Here is a 16975-nt window from a genome sequence, read left to right as displayed (position 1 = left end):
TCTGTATTTTTCCATTCGTTTGTTTGTTCCCTCTCACCTGTTGGACCTAACCTGCTGGAGAAACATCAGGGTTTGGATGCTGGAGGGTGAGAGTGAAGCCCAGATGATCCAGCCTTTCCCTGGGGTGGTTCAGGTGGTCTGTTTGGTTGATTTAAAGCCCTTGGATGGGTGATGAAGTTCAAATACCCCTCTGGAGAGAAGGCAGTGCTCTACAAAGAGCCCACATAGCAGGCCCCCAGCCAGTGTTGCCTTCAGGGAGATCTGCATGCTAAACAGGAGTTCTTGCAGCTCTAGGGTCAGGTCTGTTCAGCTGCTCAGACTGGCCATTCCAGTAAGAAACACAGATGCTTGCACCAGCTCACGTACAAGGAAACCTGGTGACCTCCAGGAGCTCCTCTGAGTTCAGAAAGGGTAATTTCTCAGGCATACAAGGAGTGGTCCCAAAGGGTACCTGCTCACAGGAAAGCCTGTCTGTGACCCAAAATGCTATCAGCTGTTTGCAGTACCAGTGCCAGGGTGTAGAATCACAGAACACAGAAGAGTTTGAGTTGGAAAGGACCTTAAAGCTCATCTCATTCCATGATGCAGTAGGTTCCTGCCACGTGGGACATGGTTGCTCCAAGCCCCATCCAATCTGAACACTTCCAGAGATGAGGCAGCCACAGCTTCTTTGGGCAACCTGTGCAGGGGCCTCACCACCCTCACAGGGAGCAATTTCCTCCTAATACCCAATCTAAATCTTTCCCAGCTTAGTTTAAAAACATTGCCTTTGTCCTGCCACTGTTTGCCCATGTAAAAAGTTGTCCTGCCTCTCTTTTGTATTCCCCCTTTAGGCACTGGAAGGGACTCTGAGGTCTTCCTGGAGCTTTTCAGCCCCAGCTCTCCCAGCCTGGCTCCAGAGCAGAGGGGCTCCACTCCTTGAAGCATCTCCATGGTCTCCTGTGGACCTGTTTGAGCTGGGGCACATATTTCTTACACTGAGGACCCAGAGCTGAAGGCAGCTCTGCAGGTGGGATCTCACAAGGGCGGTGTAGAGGGGGAGAATCCCCTCCTCTAACCTGCAATCTGAACTCAGCCCATTCCGTAAAATCAAAACAAACCAATCAAAAACCACCTTAACATGGATGCTCCCATGCAGCCTTAGCATGAAAGCTCCAAAGTCACACGTGTCCAGTTCCTAGTGTGTAGCTCTGTGGAGAGACTGCAGAATGCTGTCAGTGCTACCTGTAGTCACTGAGAAGGAGCAAAGCAAACTTCAGCCCTCAGACCTGCAAACTGATTCCCACTGCTTGGATCTTGCTCCAGCTCAGCTCTCCTCCCTCACTCATCCTCATTTACCAGGTTAGGTACAGGCAGGATGACTATAGGACATGTGAAACAACGTGGAAAGTAGGGAGCTTTGGGCATGGCTCCAGTAGGGAGCTTGTGATGAATTAAAATGAGATTTGTGCACTGCATTCAGATTTTTTCCTACCAAAGACATGAGATTTTCTGAGCTGGATCCTGTGGTGGGCAGGGAAAGAACAGCAAGCACCCAAACTGATGGAAGAGAGGGCTCAGCAAGAAGCTACCAACAGCAGAGGGCACAAAAGATAGTGCCAGCAGGGATTTGACATAGCATTAGACTACAGGTGATAGTTTTAATCTGAATTAAATCAAGTCAGAGTTTTTTTATTTCCCCCTTATGACTGTAAAAAGGGTTTTTTATTATGATTTTTGAAAGGTTCTTAATTTTTCTCTCTCTAAATTTAATTCTTTTTCATAATGTATAAAATTTGCTTCCACTTCATGGATTCTGTGTTGTGATTTCTATTGTTATCCCAAGTAACAAAGCATCAAATACTCCAGCACCTGTGGGATCAATGTATTCAGTCTTGCCATTGATAAACTCAGCCCCTGAGGAAATTTGTAGCATCATTTTACCCATTTTCTTTCCAAATTCACCTTTTTTTCCAGATATACCGTGGCTGCTGAATTGAATTTATTAGAAAATGACATCTGCATTTTGAGGTATTTGCATTTATCATTCAGCTGGAATTAGGAAAGCCTCATCAGGCATTACAGGTGCAAGTGAGCAGGTTCCTGGATCTGTTCTTTCAGTGCAGGAGGGTGAGATCCAGCTCCTGAAGACTTGGACATGTCTGCAGGCAGCTCTGATGCAGCTGCAGGAGGACAGTGTGTGTTTAGATGGGTTTGAGTGCCAACAGTTTTGTGTTGTTAGAGTTTACTCCTTTCTTTTACAGAAATCTCTAATATTTGCTTATTTGAAACATATCACTCACAATAACTTTGTTTACAGGTTTGGGGGCAGCACTGTTCTTCTCTGTGTGCATGTCAGTCACATTAGTGGTGTTTATCAGAAGAATGGACTGTGCTTTTCTTGCTCTTTTTTCCAAACTCTGGAGCAAACTGTGCCAATTTGTACAGTTATCTTTCAAGGGAAGTTACCTATTTTAAGAAAAAAAACCACCCTGAGGAGAATAACTTAGCTCTTCATGTGGTTTCACAGCAGCATAACTGAAGGCCTTGGGCTGGGTGGGTTGGACACCACGCTGCTGGGTGGGGTGTCTGGAAACAGCCATGGTGGTGCTGAGAGCAGGAGGTGACAGTTCAGTCCCCATGGTGTTGGTGTTAATCAGAGCTATGACCAAGAAAGCTCCACTGCTTCACAGAACCATAGATTCACAGAACATGAAATCATTAAGGCTGGAAAAGACCTTTAAGATCATCAAGTCAGTCATTAACTCAGCACTGCTACTCTAACCTATGTCCCCAGGTACCACACCTATAGGTCTTCTAACTCCCCACCGGAGACAGTGACTCCACTGCTGCCCTGGGCAGGCTGTACTAGGGCTTTACAGCCCTTCCCCAGCACAATTCGGGGCTGTTTCCCCTCGTCCCCTGGGAGCAGAGCCTGAACAGCCTCTAGTTGCAGCCTCCCATCAGGGAGTTGTGCAGAGCCAGCAGGTCCCTGCTGAGCCTCCTTTTCTCCAGGCTGAGCCACTCCCAGCTCCGTCTGCTGCTCCTCATCAGAGTTGTGCTCCAGAGCCTCTCCCAGCTCTGTTCCCTTCTCTGAACATGTTTGAGCTCCTCAGTGTCTTTCTTTTCTTCTTCCTCTCTCAGACCCATGGGGCAGGTCAAGAGGTGCTTGATGGGTTATTCCTTTCTTGTTTTGTTTTTGAGCAGGAGAAAACGCTCCTGGAAACACTGAGAATATTGTGGAAGAGATTGGAGAGTCGAGCCAAACAAGATTGTGGCTGCTGAAATCTCCTTCTCCCATGCAGGCATTTGCTTCTGCTACTTCAGCCAAGAGTGATGGGTACTGCTTCTGGCTTTGCCATCTCATGCATGAGTATCTGTATACCAAGTATTCAGGGTCCTTCTTAGCATCCAGAGTCCTGCTCTAAGTGCTTGCATTATACATCAGGCAAGTGGACATTTCCCTGTGGCCCATTTGTTTTTGGAGGAAGCAAACCTACAGCAAATCAAAGAGCTGTCTTTGGGCATTGGTTTAATGAGGCTCAGTGCAAAGGGATGGTTCTTCTGAACACTGTGTCTGCAGAGCCCCAAAGTGGGGTCAGTAGGAAGGTCCCAGTGGCATGGCAGATTGCTGCTTGTCCCAGCTAGATGATGACAGACAGGGGTGTGACATCCCCCTTCTGAACCCCACAAAATCCCAGCTACCAGTGGAAGTTCAGCACGGAAACAAAAGAGCAGCCCCATGGGTCCTGGCGTGGAACATCCTACTACCTTTATTCAATGTTAAAACTTCCCTCTCGGTGTCCCAGGACCCCAAACTGGGGGCAAACAACAACTTATATACAGGGGCAGGTCTCAAGGGAGGGATACAGTCTTTAACTAATCAGGAGAACTGAGAGTGAAAAACAAGGCGGGGAATACAATGTATATACCAATAAAGAATTTCAAGGGAGGAAAACAGCTTCAGTGAACTAATAGAGTCTGGAGAAATACAAAATTGACAGGGAAGTTTCTCGAGGGAAGGCAGGTTTGGGGAAAAATTGACATTTAATGAAAGGAGGAGTGAGGAAAGTTCTGGGGAAAGGGCAGGGACAAAAAGGACAGCATCAGGAAATTATAAAATTGCAAATCAAACAGTAAGCATACTAATAAAACAAAAAACACACCACTGCAGCAGATAACCCTGGAGACACGTGGCTATGTGGCTGGCACGCTTGGCACGTAGCATCTGTCGTGTGCCCGAGGATGGTCTCTGACTGCATGTGGGACCACATGCAAAAAGAGAGGGGGTGGCAGTCCTCATCCTGACCCACCATTGCCAGAGACTCCTGAGGGAGCAGGTACTCTTAGTCTTGCCTTCCCTTCCATTTTGTCACTCTCCTCCAGCCCAACCCACTCTGTGGGTGATGGATCTCTTCCCTAAACTTCTCCTGCTCAGCCTGAATTGCACATAGGTCATTGACTTCAAAATCTAATTTAACATTCTCCCCTTACAAACTGCCCTTCCTCCATGTGAGAGCAGAGGGCCCAGAAACTGAGGTCCAAAACTGCCCTCCACAAAACATTGCTGGCAATTACTCCTGATGGAAGCTTTTGGAAACTTTTGTTGCTTCTGTCTACAGGCATAACAGGCATTTTTGACAAAAACCTCAAATAATTAAATCTGACCTTTGTTTTACCACAAATCCGTTGCCAAAATGGATTTGACCAGCTCTACAGCCATGTAGTATTGTGCGTGCTGAAGGGAAGGAAACCTTCCTAATTTTAGTTTTCTCTATTATATCACATCCAGGTAAAGCTGCTTTATTAACTTCTCATCCTGCAGATTTAAGCTTGGAAACCACAACTTATTTGTATGCCACAGCTTGTTTACGTACCTCCTTATGATGCTAAGCGTACACATATTTAACATAATCAGTGTTTACAGCAGTTCACAGTGGGCTTGCTGACACCTGCACAGAGTTTACAGGGCTACAGCTCTCTCTGCTCTGCTTCCAGAGAAAGCAGTTGAGCAGACAGTGGACACAGAGCAGGGTGAGAGAAGACACCAGTGGCAGTCTGCTTCCAGGAGATACCGCGAGCGTTACCGGTAAAGATCATTTAGATCCGTGGCGTTCTTTTCTTGGCTGTTGCTCTTGCTGCCTCCCTTTCCTGTCTTTCCCTGCACTTCTGGACTCTGCCAAGCTCAGCCATGTCCTTAATGGGTTGGGGTGAGAAAACAACTGCTCCTCCTGGTGTTGGTGGCTCCCCACGGGAGGTGTGCTTTGGGGCAGGATTCTGCTGGGGATGGGGGAAGCTGTGGAGATAGGGATGTGAAGGAACACGAGGGGTTCTGGATATTTTCCCTGTTAGTGTGAGGCAGGAGCTGTGACCGTATGGGAGGAGAAGAGCTGAGGAAGGGGTGGTGTCATTTTCTTCCTGTGTGAAGGGGGTGTCTCATGAATGGCACAGTGGTTTCTGCCATTCACATGGTGTCATTGTGTGTCTGAAGGATGGGACAGGGTCTTGTCTGGGAATCTTCATGGAAATGGAGAGCCCGTTCCCAGTATGTGGTCCCTGGGCAGCAGAGCCCTCAGTGGAGCCTGGAGTATGTCCAGTATCCTATGGCCTGGAGACACTGCAGCTTGTTCTCTGTTATCTGAGCTGTCTTCAGACAGCGTGCTGGGGGCTACACCTGAGGGGAGAGGGAAAGGGGTTTTTTTTCTGTTGCTGAGCCACTTCACAGCAGGCTTAGGGACTCAGAGTGAGCCAGGTTGATGGAACAGAGCTGAACATCCTGTCACAGAGAGTTTACCCAGCTCCAAAGTTTACAGTGATCTAAGTGACAGGAAAGGAAGAAATGGCACTTATGGAAATCCAGTGTGGGTCCTACTGCCAAGCAAGGAGGAGAAAAAGGAGAAGGGTAAGGGGGATATAGGGCTTATAGAAAAACAAAGAATGCTTGTTGTGTTCTTCAGCCATCAAAAAGCATCTCCTTGGGATTTTATTTCTTTTTGTTTCAGTGGTGAATGCTCATACAGTCTGAGAATGATCCTCTAATCCACAGCTTGGGAGAGATGGTTTCACACCTTGTATAGTGCTGTGTGCCCAGTATGATGCACAGTGCATGGAGGAATACATGTGCACATACAGTGTGTGTGTTTAGCTAGAGCATCCTCTCCCACCTTCTCCAGCACAGGTTTAACACTTGTGATGATTTCAAGGAAGTAAGCACAGTTGAAGAAGCACACTTATGGTTAGGTATCCCCAATATATTACAAATATATGTATATACATTAGCTGCAAGAATGCTGTATATGTGTATATTATTATATACTGTTACCTCCATGTACTGACATGGTCTAACCTTGCTTTGGCTCTGCCAGGGAGGTCACACCAATGCTCTGTCATGGCAATTTAGCATCAGGTTATGTTGGCAGCTGAAATAACCTCCCTCAGGCATCCAAAACATCTGCTGATGTATAACTGGAACCCTCTCCCTGGCAGCTGAAGTTCAGAGGAAAATGGGGAGCAGGGAGGAGGGATGCTCCAGACTTTTGACATGGGACCTTGATGAATCATGTCAGCCTCTGTCCACCACATCAGGAAGAAGGTGGATCAATGGGACCTGCTTCCACAGAGTGCTGCTGCTGGCAAAGCCATGTCCTGAGTCTCAACAGGGAACCAGGGCCCAGCCCTGCCACTCCATTCTCAGCTGGTGTCCAAGGCCAGGCAGATGCTCAGGCACCTTCCTGTCTGCCTTTAGCCCAGAGTAGAGTAAGGAAGTATATTCAGAGAGTCTTATCTCCTAGGAGCTGCTGAGCAGAGAGGAAGGTATCCTTTTCTATCAGGGCCACGTGCAGCAGAAATCAAGAACTCCTCATGCTTCCTGGTGCCAAGGGTTCTGTGCAGGTGTCAAGCCCCTTTGGAGTCTGTTCAAGCACTCACTGGACAGGCTCAGCCTTTCATAGCTGGGATGTCCCTCAGGAGTGGGTACTGAGCCCTGCATGCTGGAAAAGCCATTGACAACTGCTCTGCTGTGGCTGCTGCTTGTTCACAGCATGAACACAGCTCACTGTGCTGTCACAGCTCACTGCTGCAAGGTTCAGCTTGGGGGACTGAAGGCTTTGGACTTTGCACCAGTGACAAGATGGGAATTTAGGCTGGACCCATAAGTGAGCAAAGAACTCTGTGACTAGTTTGTCCCAAAGCTGTTCTGCACTCCCCAGGCCTTGGGTAGGCTGAACTGCTGCATCCTCAGCCCATGAGCACCAAGTTGAGACCACTGGTGACAGTGTACTTCTCTCCAAGGGTGACACCACTGTAGTTTTTCCTTTCTTCAGTTGGCAGCTGTTATTTCCCATTCACTGAGTGGTTTGGCTTTGGTTCTTTTCTTGCAGGCTTGAAGCAGCTGTTCAGCCTGAGACTGTGTCACAATCCACTAGTACAAGTGGGGGTCGTGATGGTTCGTTAACTGATCTCAGAGTGCAAAAAAACAACACAGAGGGGATTTCAGTATTAATCAAAACAAATGCACCTTTTATTGAGTGCCCACAGCAAATGTGGTAGAGGGATTAGAAAGGAAATAAAGGATAGAGAGAAAGATTGAGGGGGGGAATAGCTACCAATGGAGAGATGAAATCCTCATGGTCTGGCCAATAGATCTGTCTTGTCACAACGGGGAGAACCTCAAATTCTTTGGTTAACTCAGGGGGTCTTTTATAGTCTGCTGCTGGTAGAGGAGCAGCATAGTATGTCAAGGGAACAGGTACAGGACAGTGGATAATAAGTCTGTTGAGAACAAGTACAGACAGTCCAGTTCCAACAAGACAAACCAGTCCCAGCAGTGAGCGGGGCCCATTGTTTCAGGACTGGTTCCCGTGGGAAACCAGTCTTGGTCCAGTGAACACATCTGCAGGCAACACTTGGCAGACATCCCGCGCCAGTCAGGCCAGTGCCCCCACGTTGGAGTTTTAAGGGTCTCTGTCTCAGGCCTTGGTGGCAGGGGGGAGGGGGACTTCATGAGGCAGATGAGGGATTTTCTGTGGGGGATCACCAAAGTTACCTCAGAAAGTTAGACTTTCTCTAAAGCGGGTGGCATTTGGCCAAGAGGTGGGGAAGTTCATGAGCTATTGTGATGAGCGGGGATCGTGAAGCAGGTGTAAAACTGTGGTGACACAGCAAGCACACCTATAAAACAATCACTTGGTGAGCATCCACCTCAACGAGGCCAGAACTCCAGCCAGGGTCTTCAGGGTCTGAGTCTCTGTCCTTGCAAGGGTTACGAGGCAAATGAGGGAAAACTTCGGACTGTCTCTTACAGACTGACACTGCTTAGAGCTGTGGCTGGTAAGTGTCCCCCCAGCACACACTGCCTGTTTTATATCACTGCATTGGCTGAAGGGGTGAAGTGGCCATAGCCTGTGACACCTGTCTGCTGACAGTTCTATCCATCCTTCATGTCCCATGGATCAAAGAACTGCAGAGCACAAGGGCTGGCCTGATGTCCTGGGGGTACTGGTGACAGCCGGCTGAACATGAGCCAGCAGTGTGCCCTGGTAGCCAAAAAAGGCCAATGGCATCCTGTATCAGGAGTGTACCATCCTGTATCAACAGCCTGTGTCAGGAACAGTGTGGCCAGCAGGAGCAGGGAGGTCACTCTTCCCCTGTACTCAGCACTGGTGAGGCCACACCTCGAGTGCTGTGTCCCGTTCTGGCCCCTCAGTTTGGGAAGGACGTTGAGATGCTTGAGCACTTCCAACAAGGCTGGAGAGGGGCTGGGAACACTGAAGCCCTGTGAGGAACGACTGAGGGAGCTGGGGCTGTCTAACCTGGAGAAAAGGAGACTCAGGGGTGACCTTATCACTCTACAATTTCCTGAAGGGTAGTTGTAGTCAGGTGGGGTTGGTCTCTTTCTCCAGGCAGCAGCTCACAGAACCAGAGGACACAGTCTCAAGCTGTGCCAAAGGAAATATACATTGGATTTTAAGAAAAAGTTTTTTACAGAAAAGGTGATAAAGTTCTGGAATATCTGCCCAGGGAAGTGGTGGTGTCACCATCCCTTGATGTGCTTAAAACAAGACTGGATGTGCCACTGGGTGCCATGGTTTAGTTGAGGTGTTGGGGTTGGGTTGGACTCGATGATCTTTGAGATCTCTTCCAACCCAGTGATTCTGTGAATTCTGTCTTGAACCTCCAGCTGTGTTTTGCCTTGCACCATATCTCCTGATGGGTTGGACTCACAACATGTTCCTCTTCCTGCCCAGCTTGTTCCTGCCTGGAGCTGCCAGAGGATAGGCTGAACCCACCTGCCTGTGTTGCCCACTCCACAGGGTTCCCACCTCAGCCCTAGGTTTGGGTGGTTCTATGGGTATGACCTGTTCACCAGCTTTAGATTCTCATGGTGCTGTCAAGCACAGTCTCTGTGAGAGCTGCAGAGCTGCAGAGGATTTGTTTGGCCCTCTGGTGTCACTCAGAACCAGAAGTGCTCTGTGTCATCATTGTTGTCCTCTGCCTTCAAGTGACATTGGTGCTGAGTAATACTTTCTTTCCTACCAGGAAACCCTGTCAGGGCTTGCTCCTGCTCCTCCTCCTCCCAGTCACTGTCTACATCCCATTCTTGCAGTCTTCAGACAGGTCTGGTTCCCTTTTCCTTTGGTCTCATTCCCTTTTCCTTTCTGTTTCCTGACAGCTCCATCTTCCACAGTGTGTGGCAGCAGCTTGCAGCAGTAGTGCCCTGCATCTCTCCTGGAGGGGGCCTGGAGTAAACCAAGGAGTTTGGTGTGGTGGGGTGGGAATGGGATTGAGATTTAAAGGTTCCTATCCACCTGGGTGCTGCAACACTTGGTGTTGCAGTTATGTTGCAGACAAGGCAAAAATTTTTGCTTGTGCCAATGCCAGGACAGGTACATTTGCTGTTTCTTGGGGATAATAGCTCTTTTTTTTTAGGACAGCTGCAGTCTCTATCCAACCAGGCACTCACTGACTGGAGATAGATGGCTCCACGGCAAGCCCTTCCCTGCTCCTCTCAGCAGCCATTGCTTTCCACCCAGCCCATGGCCCTTGCAGCAGCCCATGGCACTAAGAGAAGAGGTGATGCCAAAAAAGAGGAGGCAGCATCTCGGCAACACCAAAGCTCTGGCCTGGCCGGCCTCTTTGGCCCATTTGGCCTGTCCCAGGCCACCAAAAGCTGTCCCACAGCCTGGGACTGATTCAGCTGGGGCTGCCTGGCATGGCTTTCCTGGCTAAGAGGACACAGGGTTTGTGTGAACACTGGTGGAATCAGGGGTGGGCATTGTTCGCACTCTCAGGGTCCATCCCAAATCTGTCACCTTTGGCTCCATTCATGGCTGTGAGCAGAGAGGAAAGCCAGACTGTGCTGGCGCTGAGCAGTGCTGCACAACCCTCATCAGAGCATTTTTACCTGTTCAGTAGTTCTGCAAAGAGCCCTCCTACACAGCAGCAATTGGAAGTCACAGTAGCTGGCTGTGTCACTGGAGGCTGTGGCAGATGCTGAATGGGGGAGAAGAGCCAGTGCAGACAGTAGAAGTATTCTGGGCTGCTGATCCACTCCATTGCCCTGCTGAGCCCCAAGTGCCACATCTGCTTGTTTTTTTAATCTTTCCAGGGATGGGGACTCCACCACTGCCCTGGGCAGCCTGTGCCAGTGCTTTACAACCCCTTCTGTGCAGAAATTTTCCCAATATCCAACTAAATCTCCCCTGATGCAATTTGAGGTTGTTTCCTCTTGTTCTGTCCCTTGTTACCTGGGAGCAGAGCCTGACCTCGCTGTGGCTGCCCCCTCCTGTCAGGGAGTTCTGGAGAGTTGAGCAGGTCCCCACTGTGCCTCTTTTTCTTCAGGCTGAGCCCACCCCCAGCTCCATCAGCTATTCCTGTATTCCTATTCCTATCAGACTTGTGCTCCAGAGCCTTCCCCTTTCTCTTCTCTCGACACACTCCAGCTGCTCAAGGTCTTTCACATCATGAGGGATTCATCTATTTGATGTCATTAGCCTTTCTGCCTCTGTGCCATGACCTGGCAGAGGTGGGAGCAGAGCCTTCCTGAAAGCTGCTATAGGGATGCTCCTCCAAGATGAACGTGGAGGCTTTAGTCTCTGCTTTGGTTCTTGAATGTCCTTGGTTTTCTTGGCTGAGGTGTGAGTTCTATGAGAGTCCTACCCTTAGCACAGATGAGTGGGAGGTGAGAACTCCCCACAGTTGGGCTGAGACACTCAGCCAGTTAAAAGTCCCTGCTGCTGGGCTGGCAGAAAGGTGCACAAAGGAGCATCCACTGTCCTTTCCATGGTATAGGTGCCAGGAAGAGCCTGTGGGAAGCACAGCACCAATAAGTGTCTACTGAGAGAAGAAAACAACTCCCAGCAGAGCTCTCAGTTAATGGCTGGGGAAGGAAGAAGGTTGAAATGGATAAATAATAAGGATTTCCTCATGATTTCGTCTAGAATAGATGCAGGTGACCAGCATAAAGATACTGAAAATAGCCTTCAGGCAGACAATAACAGCTCACCCTCGAGAGCTCTTGGAGCAGGAGGGGTGGGTTCAATAGGAAGGAAAGGCATGGGCCGCACTTCACCGGTGGCAGCAGATCCTGCTGGAGGGACAGTCTCACCCAGAACCGGGCTGATCAGCGTGGGAGCGTTACCTGTGTTCCATGGGATGTGATCAGTCCCACGTTTTCATTCGTTGCCTTCTCTCATCCAGCGCCAGCGGCAGTCAGCCTGCGGTGGGTGCTGTTGCTCGGGGCAGGATGCCGTGCTGCTCGCAGCACCCGGCAGTCCCTGGCAGAGGAGAAAGGAACAAGGGAAGGCTGCAGCTCATCCACCTCTGCCCCTGCGGGCTCCCCGGGCCCTGGCAGCTGATCCCGGGGGTGGGAGCGTCTCCTGGCGAGTGCTGTAAAACCCCATCTGGGACCTCACCCCTCAGCCCCCTCACTGGTGCATGCCCCCCTGCCCCAGCTGTAAGAGCCCGGGCTTTTCCAGCCTGCAGGGGACAGGTGCCTGCAGCCCCCAGATGCTTTGCTGTAGGCAGCGAGAGCTCTCTGGGCGGGAGGCAGCACGTGTTGGGCTCGCTTTGCGGAGCAGCCGTGGTGGCAGCGCTTGCTGAGAGGTGTGCAGTGTAGAGTAGCCATAGGATGAAATCATCCTGTAACTGCAGGGTGGGAGCTCAGAGGCATGTGTGTCCTCTGCATCTGCGTGTGCAGCGGAGTCGGCTCATTCCTTGCACAAAATGTTTGGATCAAACCTAGTAAACTGTGCCCCTCACTAAGCTGAGCTCCCCACACCCTGTCCTGCACCATATTCCACTAGCAGCTCTGCCGTGGCCACCCCACCAGCAGGATGAGGCACCCACGGTCACAGCTGACTGTCCAGGTGTGACATGGCCACACCCTCCACACCCCTTGGTGCTGCTGAGCATCCACAGCCAAGCACCCAACCCAGGCAGGCTCGTGGTGCTTGCTGTCACTGCAGGCATTGTTGTGCCTTGTGTTAGGTCTGAGCTCGTCCCTGCCATCTCCTGAGCCCAGTAGTGACACCCCACATGCCCAGTCTGGGCCAGGGGTAGGAGTGTGGGGAGGACACAGTGCACCATGCTGGACACAGACTTGGCCAAATAGCCCCAGGGGCTTTGCTGGAGATGGTTCTGCTGTGGCCGATCCTGCACAGGTCCCTCCAGTGTCCCCCAGCCTCAGCAGCACCAACAGGTGCTCCTTCTTCTCCCCTGTGCCCTCAGAATCAGCCATCTCTGATCACCCCACAATAAGACCTTCCACCCCAGCACCTGAACAAAGCAGCTTCCTCTGCTGAGCGGGTATTTCTGTCATGAGAAAAATCTCCACTTGTACAGTATTTTCCTGGATTTCCTGTTTTTAACAGCCTGACCAGCAGAGCTTGTTCAGAACACAGGTAGGATTCACATTCCAGCAGTGGGATGTGTTGTCCTAGAGAAGAGGTTAAAGGTTTGGCAGGGCTCTACATGCTCAGCTCTCTGAGTCCTGCCTGCCCTGAGGACTAGGGAGCACAGCCATGGCTGTGCCCAGCCCAGCCAGCAGACACGGACCCCACAAAGCAGTGAGACCTGCAGCTTTCCTCCTGCTGCCTGCGCGGCCCAGAGCTGCCCTGCGCTGCAGAGCCACCTCCCAGCCAGACTGGACACAAGGGGAATTTTGGCATCCGCCCACGTGCCTGGGCAGAGTGGCCATGGACTGGGGGTGCTGCCTGTCACCTCTGCTCTTCTCTCTGGGGGCCCAGCTCTCCCCCAGCAGTCCCTGCCCATTGTGTGAGCAGCAGCTCCACTCACTGGTGGCTCCACAGAGGCTCCCTGCACCTGCTGGCAGGATGTTTGGTCTCTCCCCAAAGCACACTTGACTGTGCCTCTCCACAGGCTGCTGGGCCATGGAGAAGTCAGAAATGAGAGGAAGCAGCTTTCTGGGGATGCAGAAGCTCCCCACCAGGATGTGATGCCAGTGTGTGCTCTATTGGCACAGAGCAACAGTGGGTGAAGCAAGTGGAGCACACAGGGACCAGAGCAGGTCTGGGACCCACCACAGGCACGATAGAGTCACTGAGTCCTGACTGCATCGTGCGGATCCAGCAAGGGATGAGTCAGGACCCTTCTGGGTAAGGATGTTTCCCTTCCTCCACCCTTTGCAATTCCAAAGCCTTATGATTGCAAAAGTACAATGGCTCAAAAATGTGATTGTTCAACTAAATAAACTCTCACAGAGGGATTGTTGACTTCACTACCCTGTCATGGAGAAGACCCACAGGGCACTCAGCTCCAAGTGCTCAGGGAGTTTGTTTTTCTCAAGTTGGAGGTGGGAACTGCCCCAGCACCACTCAGCAGACTCCAAACTGCCTGAGACTGTATCTAGGTCACTGGGAATGCTCAGCCTGCCCCTCTCTCTCTAGGGACAGATACCAGTTGCAGTGTTTTACACTCCAAGGAGCACTGTAGGGGAATAACTGGATCCCATGAAAATACTGAGGCTGTAGGGGCAGAGGTCCAACTCAGCCCAGCTGGCAAGACCAGGGACAAACATGGCCCCTCTGGAAGAGTTTCTCACTTACTCTGAAGCAAATAGAAGAGGAGGGCATGAGACTGCTGAGTCATGAGTAGGAGTTGGATCTGGGATAGCAGCAGGAGCAGCTGCTGTACCAAATGGGTGTTCAGCACCAAGTCCAGCCCAAGCAGGATCCACAGGATCTCCTTCTCCCTCCAGTCCCTGTATCTGACAGAGTGAGACATACACTCTGCAGTAGTCACACACATCTCCCATATGGGGATCCAGGGAGGGGCTGGGCAGCAGGACCTGAGAGTTGAGGGGGAGAGGAAGACCAGGCCTGCCCTTTCCCCATCTCCCAGGGAACAGGATCCTAGTGGAACTCCAAGGGGCTTCAGGCTTTCCCTGGCCAGACCTGCTGGGACCTGTGCAATGGTGTTTGCTCTTCCCTCTGCACCTAGACAGGCTGGGCACTGGATCCTGTGCAGCAGGAGCAGCACAGTGGCTCCTGGAGGCTGCAGGGACAGTTCCCTGGGAAGGTTCTGCCACTGTCACTGGGGCAGGCTGGGCACAACTGTGCAGCCCTTCAGTCCTGGCTCAGCGTCTGAGGCTGGGGCAAGGATGGACAAAATGTCATCTGGGAAGGTGTGCTACTTCTGACTAGGGAGTCCAGTGGAGCAAGGGAATGGATATGAAACCAATGGACATCCCTCTGTCCATCCATCCATAAAGTCACAGAATCATAGACTAGTTTGGATGGGAAGGGAGCTTAAAGACCATCTTGTTCCAAAAGCCTGCCATAGGCAGGGACACCTTCCACTATCCCAGGTCGGTCCAAATCCTGTCCAACATGGTCTTGGACACTTCCAGGGATCCAGGGGCAGCCACAGCTGCTCTGGGCAACCTGTGCCAGGGTCTCCCCACCCTCACAGGGAAGAATTTCTTCCTAATATGCCATCTGGATCTCCCCATTTTCAGTTTAAAGTCCTTCCCTCTTGTCCCGTCCCTCCAAGCTCTTGTCCACAGTCTCTCTGCAGCTCTCCTGGAGCTCCTTTAGGCACTGGAAGGGGCTCTAAAATCTCCTCAGAGCCTCCTCTCCTCCAGTCTGAGCACCTCCAGCTCTCCTAGCCTGTCTCCAGAGCAGAGGGGCTCCAGCACTCGGAGCACCTCTGTGGCCTCCTCATGACTCGCTCCAGCAGCTCCACGTCCTTCTGATGTTGGGACTCCAGAGCTAGAAGCAGCTCTGCAGGTGGAAAATCACCAGAGAGGAGCAGAGGGTGCTCTTGCCCTGCTGCCCACGCAGCCGGGGACGCGGCTGGGATGCAGCTGGCTTTCTGGGAGCGCATCTGCTCGTCCGTCCATTCATCCCCACCTCAGGAAAAGAGCTGGGAAAAGCCAGAGCGGGGTCTTTTGTGACACAGAGACTAGTGAACTGACTTTGGGGATGGAGCCCGTGAATGGCTCCCTGTTCACAGCCTCCTTCTCCCCTTCCTCCCTGGCCACCCCATCGGCGGCAGCGGGTGGCGCGGTGAGCGACCCGCGGGGGCTTCTCCCGTCCCATCCCTGTCCCCATTCCTTCTCATCCCCTTCGACCACTGCCACCTCCTCTCGGAAGTTGCGCCCCTGCCCTTCCAGCCTGCCCAGATGTGGGGGATTTGTGCATTTTTTATCCTGCTGTTTCTCCCATTCCCGGTGGGTTTTCTTCCGTCCCATGCCCGCCCCTGGACAGGAGCACAACCTGTGTGTTCCTCCTGTTTTCTTCCTACTTTTAACTGAAATAGCGAGGGGTGGTGGCACCTTGTGGGTGTGGATCTGGGGAGAGAATCTGGTCCAGTTCCTTTTCCTTGGAAGACTGGGCAGGAGCAAGAGCCTGCCGGAGGAGGATGTTGATGGTGATTTTGGTCGCAAACTGTGCCTGAAAGGGAGAACAGCGCTGGGCTGGGTTCTTAGGGGAGGCAGAAGGTGTGTGGTGGAGGGGCTTCCCCATCCTCTGTGGTCTGAGAGCAGCCACTCGAAGGGCTGTGGGGCAGAGCATGCCAAAGCAATGTTGCTCAGGGGCACCTCTCCATCAGGGCCTGCTCTTTTGTGGAATTCCTGTCAGCTTCATTCTCTGGAGTTACTGCTGAGTCCTCATGTTGGTGAGGAAACACCAGCCCTGGCATCAGCTCTGCTGGCCATGACAACAGGCCACAGGCTCGCTCACAGCCTGGGTGTTGGCAGCCATAGCTGAAGGGTGTGATGCTGTATCCCTCTGCAGCTGGCACTCTCCTAGAAAAGATCAAAGGTGCCCATGTCTTGGGACTGCCGTGGTCAGCAGCCCTGATTTTAAGCAGCAGGAGGACTGGGGGCATCCTTGATCTGTCCCACTCACATGGAAGTAGCCCTGCATTGCAGGAAGGCAGCAGGTTCTTACTGTGCTGGTACTGTTGCATGGGCTGGAACCCTCCCCAGGTTTGATCTCTACTGGTCAAGGGCTGCAGGGAGGTCACCAAAACTCAGCAGGTGATGATAAAGATGTTTGGGGGAAGAGCTCTGGAAATGGAAAGACAAATCTCACTATTTTCCCAAACAACTTAAATTCCAGGTTCATCCCCGCTACATATTCTGCAGCCTTGGCATCTGCAGGAGCTGCAGCTGAGTTTGTGGTGGGGGAATCAGTGGACCTGCTCTGCCATGTCTGTGACAGGAATCAACCTTCTATATTCTCCTTCCCACCTTCATCTTGATGAAGAAGATGGTTACTATCATCTTTGTGCCATTTCATATTCATTTCCATGGAATAAATTTGACTCAGGGAAGTACTATTAACACTGACATCTAAAATTTCCATTGTTCACATAAGTCTCAGGGGGTTGAACACTGCAGACTTCTGGGTTTGCCCCACTGCATCTTGATAAACCTCTGAAGAAACATGGAGGGGAAATTATGGGGCTTTAAGGCTGTTAAGTGTCACTGGTGTGTTTCTATGTTTCCTAACACAATTCTTTTTTCCCATACCCT

This window comes from Onychostruthus taczanowskii, unplaced genomic scaffold (genome assembly GCF_017590055.1).
Source record: "Onychostruthus taczanowskii isolate IOZ18803 unplaced genomic scaffold, ASM1759005v1 scaffold10, whole genome shotgun sequence".
Taxonomy (NCBI): domain Eukaryota; kingdom Metazoa; phylum Chordata; class Aves; order Passeriformes; family Passeridae; genus Onychostruthus; species Onychostruthus taczanowskii.
The sequence above is the reverse complement of the archived record's forward strand: the minus strand, read 5'-3'. Positions refer to the sequence as shown.